The following is a 7,318-nucleotide window of genomic DNA, read 5'->3' as shown; positions in this document are numbered from 1 at the left end:
GCTGCCCGCGCCCCGGCCCCCAGGGACCCGCCTTCCCCCTGCGCTCTCCCGCCGAGACGCCGCACGCCGCCTGGGCAGGGGCAGGGGCAGGGGCGGGGCAGGGGCGGGACCGGGGCAAGGGCAGGGGCGGGGGCGGGGGCAGGGCAGGAGCGGGGCCGGAGCCGGGGCCGGGGCAGGGGTAGAGGCAGGGCAGGGGCGGGGCAGGAGCAGGAGCGGGGCAGGGGCGGGACGGGGCAAGGGCAGGGGCGGGGGCAGGGGCTGGCGCCGGGGCAGGGGTAGAGGCAGGAGCAGGGGCGGGGCAGGGGCAAGGCAGGGGCGGGGCCGGGGCAGGGGTAGAGGCAGGGCAGGGGCGGGGCAGGGGCGGGGCCGGGGTAGAGGCAGGGCAGGGGCGGGGCCGGGGCAGGGGTAGAGGCAGGGCAGGGGCGGGGCAGGGGCGGGGCCGGGGTAGAGGCAGGAGCAGGGGCGGGGCAGGGCAGGGGTAGAGGCAGGAGCAGGGGCGGGGCCGGGGCAGGGCAGGGGTAGAGGCAGGGCAGGGTAGGGGGTGGGGCAGGGGTAGAGGCAGGGCAGGGGCGGGGCAGGGGCGGGGCCGGGGTAGAGGCAGGAGCAGGGGCGGGGCAGGGCAGGGGTAGAGGCAGGAGCAGGGGCGGGGCCGGGGCAGGGCAGGGGTAGAGGCAGGGCAGGGTAGGGGGTGGGGCAGGGGCAGGGGCGGGGCGGGCCCGGGGGCGGGGGCGGGGGCGAGGCAGGGGCGGGGGCAGGGGCGAGGCAGGGCGGGGCAGGGGCGTGCCCGCGTCCCAGGAGAGCGGGCGGGCGGGGCGGGAAGGCCGAGGGCGCTCCCGCCCGCCGCCCCGATCCGCCCTCAGCCCCCGGGTGCCCTGACTGACCCCAGGTCGGCTCCCAGGGCAGGTGGCCCCTGACGGGAACGGACGGAGGTGGCCGGGGCGGGGGCCTGGGCCTGGGGCCTGAGAGCAGACGCTGCAGCCCCGCGACCCAGGAAGCCGCGTTAAGTCCAGTCTTTGGGGCGTGGAGAAGTCCTGCTCGTGGCAGCCGCCGAAGGAGTCGAGACTGGGGGAGACCATCGATGTGTTTCAGGGCGGTGCCGCCCCGCCCCCCTGCAGCGCCCCCCGCGTTCCCCGTGTGCGGGACCGCCCTGCCCGCCTTCTCAGCCTCGGCCTCGCTGACGTCTCCACCGGCACCTGCCGCGGGTCGGGGTACCGCGGGCCCCGCCTCTGCTGCGCCCCCTGCGCCCGCTGCGCCCCCTGCGCCCCCTGCGCCCCCTGCGCCCCCGGCCGCCTTCTCTTCCCTTCCAGCCTGCACCCTCCTATCTTTCCCTTACCTGGCGGCTCCCGGGCACTCTGCTCACCTTTGCTCCTGGGAGCGCTCACAGCTCTATAAAGACGCAGGTGGTGAAGCCCGGTGCCCGGGGTCTGGGGAAAATCCGGGCTCTGCCAACGACAAGGAGCCCGGGGTCCTGCGAGGGCCAGGGGTTCCTCGAGGTGCCACCGCACAGAGTACTGAGTCGTCCACGAAGCCGTAATTGCGATCCCACCACATAGCAAGGAATACCCGGCGCGGCTGGGACCGTCGATTCCTTCTCCTTCCTTCCTAAGAAACAGGACAAAACCTCAGAACCAGCCGGGGAGGGAAAAGTGTATGTTTGGATCCAATCCAGTCTATTTCTTTAATCGTCCTGGTTTAGCACTCTTCGATCTTTGGTGATCCCGGGCCCACTGGCCGCTGGAATGGAGTGTTTCTCACCTCCTGGCCGGTCCCGCCGAAGCAGAGGAACCCCAGCCAGGCCTAGCTACGGTCCACTCCAGGCCTCCTGCTCCAGCGCCCCTGGTCCAAGTGTGATGCCCCAGGGATCTCCAAGGAGGCCCAGCCTCTTCCCATTGGCTCCCTGTGAAATGCTGGGAGCAGCCACCGTTTTTCTGGAAATGTCTTCCCTCCCTCTGTGATGTCTCTGCACAGGACAATGTCATACTCCCTGTCCTTGCCTCTCAGGAGGAGAGGAACATCTTGGTTGAGAACCAACCAGCGAGCCCCCTCCCCACCCAAGTGTACAGAACTGCGGGGCCTGGGTTACCCACTGTCACCCGTGTTTACACATCTCCAGCCATGGGCACGCTCCTAGTGAACTATGTCAAGCCTACCACAGATGGACTAAGGGAATAAGACACTTTTAGAAGTCGGGGCTGCCCTCTTCGACTTCCGGCCATGAGCGGCAACACGGGGTGCATCCTGTCCCAAGCACTTTCCTTTATTATCTCATTTAACAAAACGCTCATCTGCCTGGGAACCCCCTGCACAAGTGTTCGGCTTGTGATGTGCATCCAAACACACATGGCGCTGCGCATAGTTAATATGTGCATCGTGTCTTATGATTTACTAGGAAGTTTCACGTTATTATCTTTGGCAATTTCACAGCTCAGTGAGGTATGCAAAAGCAGTCTTAACTATCCTCATTTAACGTATTAAAAACTTGAAATTACGTGATTGTAGTTGGTCAATAAAACACGCTTCATTCCTGCCCTCTAGAGCCACCTATAACCTACTGGGAGAGAGGTCAGGAAACAAACACACCAAGTGTCCGTAACTAAAAACTGAAGAAAGGCTAATAATAAGGAGCAAGAAAATCTAAGAAAGAATGGCGGGGAGGAGGAGCTCACGGAGATGGGGAGGCAGAGAGGACGTCTCTGAGGACATGGCGCTTAATGAGTTGAAGGTGGAGCCCCCGGAGGGTTGGGGAAGGCTCCTGCTCCAGCGCCCTTTGCACGGGTGAAATGCACACCTCTGATGGTGACGAGCTCCATCTGCCAAGAGCACAGCCCCGGGCCCTTCCTGTGAGATTCCTGAAATCCTGCTATGGGGCACGTCATCACAGCTAGAATATTCCCCTTTCCTGGGAGGCTCAGCCACCTGGACAGGCAAAGGTTCAAGCCCACACCTTCTTCCTTTGTTCCTGACTCACTGGCTGTGGGAGGGAGACACTGTTGGTGTAGTAAAGCGGACTCTGCGGGAGGGTCCGCATCTGCATCGGTGAAGCTAGACACTAGCATGCAGCTCACTAATGTGTGCTCCGGGATCTCTCCATTGTGCCCAGTGCTGTGTAAGTATCGATCGGCCGGTCTGATTCAAGGCCACACAGCCGGGTGGGTGCATCTTCCTTTTATTTACCAGGCAACCGCGAGAGTATCCGCTATTCCATGCGGATAGCAGGAAACAGAGCAGACATTCCAAGCATTTACTCCCTGTGTCCTGCTACCTCTCCGCCTGGCCTCGCCATCCCATAATAATCGATAGCAGGACGATTCACGGAGATACTAATTTGCATGGAGTTCTCAACATTTTCCCGCTCCTCTCTCTAATCTCAAGAAGTTAGCGAGGCCTTTGATCCTTCTCTCTGATCCATCCTTCAAGCAGAAAATGGAAGCCACTGGAATGCTTGATCTCACTGAAGAGGGGAGGCTGAGAGAGGAGAGGGGAGGGGAGTAAATGGGAGGCAGCTGAGAAGAAGAGGAAGCAGGTGAAGCCCGTGGGCTGAGTGAGGGCTGGAGGCTCAGTCCATCTGGTGACAGCATCAAAGCCCAGAGAATCTTGGTGTCCCATGGTACTTTCTGGAGACTGACCCAGTGTCAGGGCTCCCCATCGGCAAGCTCCCTGCACACCTCCGTGCGCACGCAAAGCCTCTAGAGCCCGGGCAGCCCCGGAGGGTGTGGGCAGAAAGCTCAGAAAGCTCAGATCAAAAGCTTGGCCTCTTGTCTGGGCACCAGCTCGGCCTCCCACCGTGCCGGCATCGGGAGTGGGAGGAACCCACCAGCGAGAGCTTAGAACAGATGGAGACGGCGGAGGGGTTCTGGGCCAGCTTCAATCGTCATTTTAATTAAAGTTTAATCAATTAATTACATTTCATAAATGTTTAATTTGAAGAAAATGAAGAAATGGACTTCCTACACTCCGCTACATGATTTGAGGAGTCATTCGTACTTGCTACAAATACTCCAAGCGTCACAAAACCGCTATTCTCCTTGGATGTGTTCTCTTCCCTGACATCTTGCAGGCCCCGGAACCAAAACCAAAGCGGGGCACCTCTGGACCACACCTCTGGCTCTCTGCACCCCCAGCAGGGCCTGCGACCAGATCTCTAGTAATTCAGCGATTTTCTTCCAGCCAGGCTGGCAACGCGGGCATAATGGCGCTGGGGGCACTTACATGGCAGGTGTGCGATAAGAACTTACCGGTTATTTACACGGACTCCTGGTAACCTCCTACTCTAACCACCGCAGCTAAGCAGGACTATCCCTTTGCACACATTTATCCACCGCATCTTTTTATGCTCGTTTTTTCTATCGCTAATTGTTTCCACTTCTTGCCTTGTCCCTACAGGTCTTCATCTTAAATGCAACCAAATCTTTTTACAGAACTCCCACCTCAAGACACCCACCCCCTCATGATTTTTGTGCTTCGACCTGAGAGAGCAGGTGTCTTCTCTCCGCAGCACCCACAACCGGTGTGTGCCCCGAGGGCGGCCCTGTGGTAAGGCGCTGCCAGCGGCCCCTCCCACCCAGCTGTCAGTGAACCGGATCCAAGAACCAGCGGCCCCCCACCCCCCGACAGCCACTGCACCCCGGCCCTGCCGGCTGTCTGCTTGGGCCTCGCGCCAGCATCTCTCCAAAAACAAGCAGGTGCCCTCACCTTGTTCCCAAGGCGTCAAAAGGTCAGGCGGTGGCCCCAGGGAAACAAGGCCAAATACCTTCCTGACCTTCCTGTTCACTTTGTCGCCTGGCCTGTTGGTCTGGTTTGCAGGAGGAGCCCCGGTTGGGAAAGAGAAGGCCCCAGTTTGCATCCAGGCTCTGCTGCTTAAGAGTTCGCTGAGCTCGGAAGGTCCTCTCCCAACCCCTCCTTGGGGCTTCTTCACCCCTCCCATCCCTCCTCCACACACCTTTGACCCTGTTACCCTCCCACCTAACACCTCTCTTTCGGGGTGCCTGGCTGGCTCAGGCAGTGCGGCTCGGGACTCTTGATCTCGGGGTTGTGGGTTTGGGCCCTGCAATGAGTGTGATTACTTAAAACAAATTAAAAAAAAAAAAAAACAACGACAACTACACCCCCTTTTCTCACTCCCTTTTGCACACAGGTTGCAGTCCAGCTGCTGGGTAACCAGATGCAGCAGGCTCCCATGAGGCCCCTTCCCTCCTCACCCCGTGCTCTAGCCGCACAGACCTGCTGTGTTGTGGGTCCCCCCAGCCTCGTGCCTTCCCTTCTGCTGTCCCACCGGGAGATCCCTGCCCACCCATCACTCACCGGTCTGGTGAATCATTTGCATAAGTGGCTCCCCCCTCCCAAGAAGCCTTCCCCACCAGCACCCCAAAGTCCCTCAAGCCCTTTGTGCACCAGCACCGGGCCACGTAAAATCCGTATTGCAATCATCCGTTGCCACGTAGGGGTCCCAGATGCAGCTAGCAGCATTGCTAGGATGCCCGCTTACATTTTTTAAGTACACACAGGACGCATTTACACGAAAGCACTATTCGCGGTTGACCCGACGCTCCTTTAGCTGCCCATAGTTCGGAGGCACTTGGCCCTCCCAGGCTGAGGCCCTGAGGCTGGGGAGCCCTGCACAGCCCTGCTGCCCACCACGCGGCGGGCAGGGGCTTGACACTCACGGTTTACTTTTCTCGCCTTCAAATGATCCACCTGACAGGCAAGTGAAGAAGCACCACGCTTTTTCTTTCTTTCTTTCTTTCTTTTTTTTTTTCTTTTTTTTCTTTGCCTCTGAAAATTAGAGCCTACAGGCTGCTGGGTCCGACGGTCCAGGGCCGGCCTGCAAGGAGCGCGCACGGCCTGCAGGGGGCGCCGCGGGATCGGGGAGCGGCCGCGGGGCGCGCGGGATGGGGGGGAGGGGGAGTCGGGGGGCCGAGCAGGGATGGGGAGGGCCGAGCATGGGTGGGAGGGGCCGAGCAGAGGGTGGCCGAGTAGGGGTGGGGGGACCGAGCAGGGGTGGGCGGGCGAGTAGGGGTGGGAGGGGCCGAGCAGGGGTTGGGGGGCCGAGCAGGGGGTGGTCGAGTAGGGGTGGGAGGGGCCGAGCAGGGGTGGGAGGGGCCGAGGAGGGGTGGGGGCCGAGCAGGGGTGGGAGGGGCCGAGCAGGGATGGGGGGCCGCGCAGGGGTTGGGGGGCCGAGCAGGGGGTGGTCGAGTAGGGGTGGGAGGGGCCGAGCAGGGGTGGGGGGGCCGAGCAGGGGTGGGAGGGGCCGAGGAGGGGTGGGAGGAGCCGAGCAGGGATGGGGAGGGCCGAGCAGGGGTTGGGGGGCCGAGCAGGGGGTGGTCGAGTAGGGGTGGGAGGGGCCGAGCAGGGGTGGGAGGGGCCGAGGAGGGGTGGGGGGCCGAGCAGGGATGGGGGGGCCGAGGAGGGGTGGGGGGCCGAGCAGGGATGGGGGGGCCGAGCAGGGGGTGGTCGAGCAGGGGTGGGAGGAGCCGAGCAGGGATGGGAGGGGCCGAGGAGGGGTGGGGGGCCGAGCAGGGATGGGGGGGCCGCGCAGGGGTTGGGGGGCCGAGCAGGGGTTGGTCGAGTAGGGGTGGGAGGAGCCGAGCAGGGATGGGGAGGGCCGAGCAGGGGTGGGGAGGGCCGAGCAGGGGTGGGAGGGGCCGCCGGCATCCCCGCAGCTCCTGCCGCAGCGCCGGGCCTTGGAGAAGCTCTTCCCAGGGGCGCCCGGGGCTCGGCGGTGGAGCCCTGCCTTGGGCTCCGGGCGTGACCCCGGGGTCGCAGGATCGAGCCCCGCATCGGACTCCCTGCAGGGAGCCTGCTTCTCCCTCCACCTGTGTGTGTGTCTCTCTCTGTGTGTCTTTCATGAATAAATAAATAAAATCTTAAAAAAAAAAAAAAAAAAAAAACAGCAGCAGCAGCAGCAGGAAGCGCTGCGCGGTGCGAGGCGGCGCTGCCCGGGGCGCGCGTCACGGTCTGGGTCCCCGGGAGGTCGCGCCCTCCCCCCGGACCCCGGCTTCCTCCTCGCGGCCTGCGAACGCGGCCCCAAGGCTGCAGCTGCGTGGGGAGGCCACCGCCTCGAACGCCATCGCGATCCTAGAATCTCACCGAGCCTAAGGAGAAGGCAGGAAACACCGCGTGGGGGCGGGGTGGGGTGGGGGCGGGGGCGGGGTGGGGGCGCTCATCCCGCAGGCCTGGGAGGCGCTCAGGTGCGCAGGTGAGAGCACTTCCGATGGGAAGCAATGTCCTCGCCCTCCAGGTCGCCGCCGCTGCACGTCCAGCCGGCATTTTTGCAGGAAACCCGCAGGTTCTCTCTGAAAATCGGCGCCGCGCGGCCTGG

The 7,318-nt window shown here is 63.0% G+C and overlaps 1 long non-coding RNA gene across 1 annotated transcript; it reads right to left on the bottom strand.

The window, feature by feature from the left end:
- Window positions 1-890: 890 nt before the first annotated feature.
- On the bottom strand, window positions 891-5,774 carry LOC111098402. Its single transcript, XR_005367492.1, has 3 exons — window positions 5,664-5,774; window positions 1,361-1,602; window positions 891-1,062 (listed from the first exon to the last, which is right to left on the bottom strand). It is a non-coding gene; the product is annotated as an uncharacterized LOC111098402 (long non-coding RNA).
- Window positions 5,775-7,318: the final 1,544 nt, after the last annotated feature.

The sequence above is a fragment of the Canis lupus genome, chromosome 12, assembly GCF_011100685.1.
Source record: "Canis lupus familiaris isolate Mischka breed German Shepherd chromosome 12, alternate assembly UU_Cfam_GSD_1.0, whole genome shotgun sequence".
NCBI lineage: Eukaryota > Metazoa > Chordata > Mammalia > Carnivora > Canidae > Canis > Canis lupus.
Note: the sequence above shows the minus strand (reverse complement) of the source record. Positions and strands in the feature narration are given on the sequence as shown.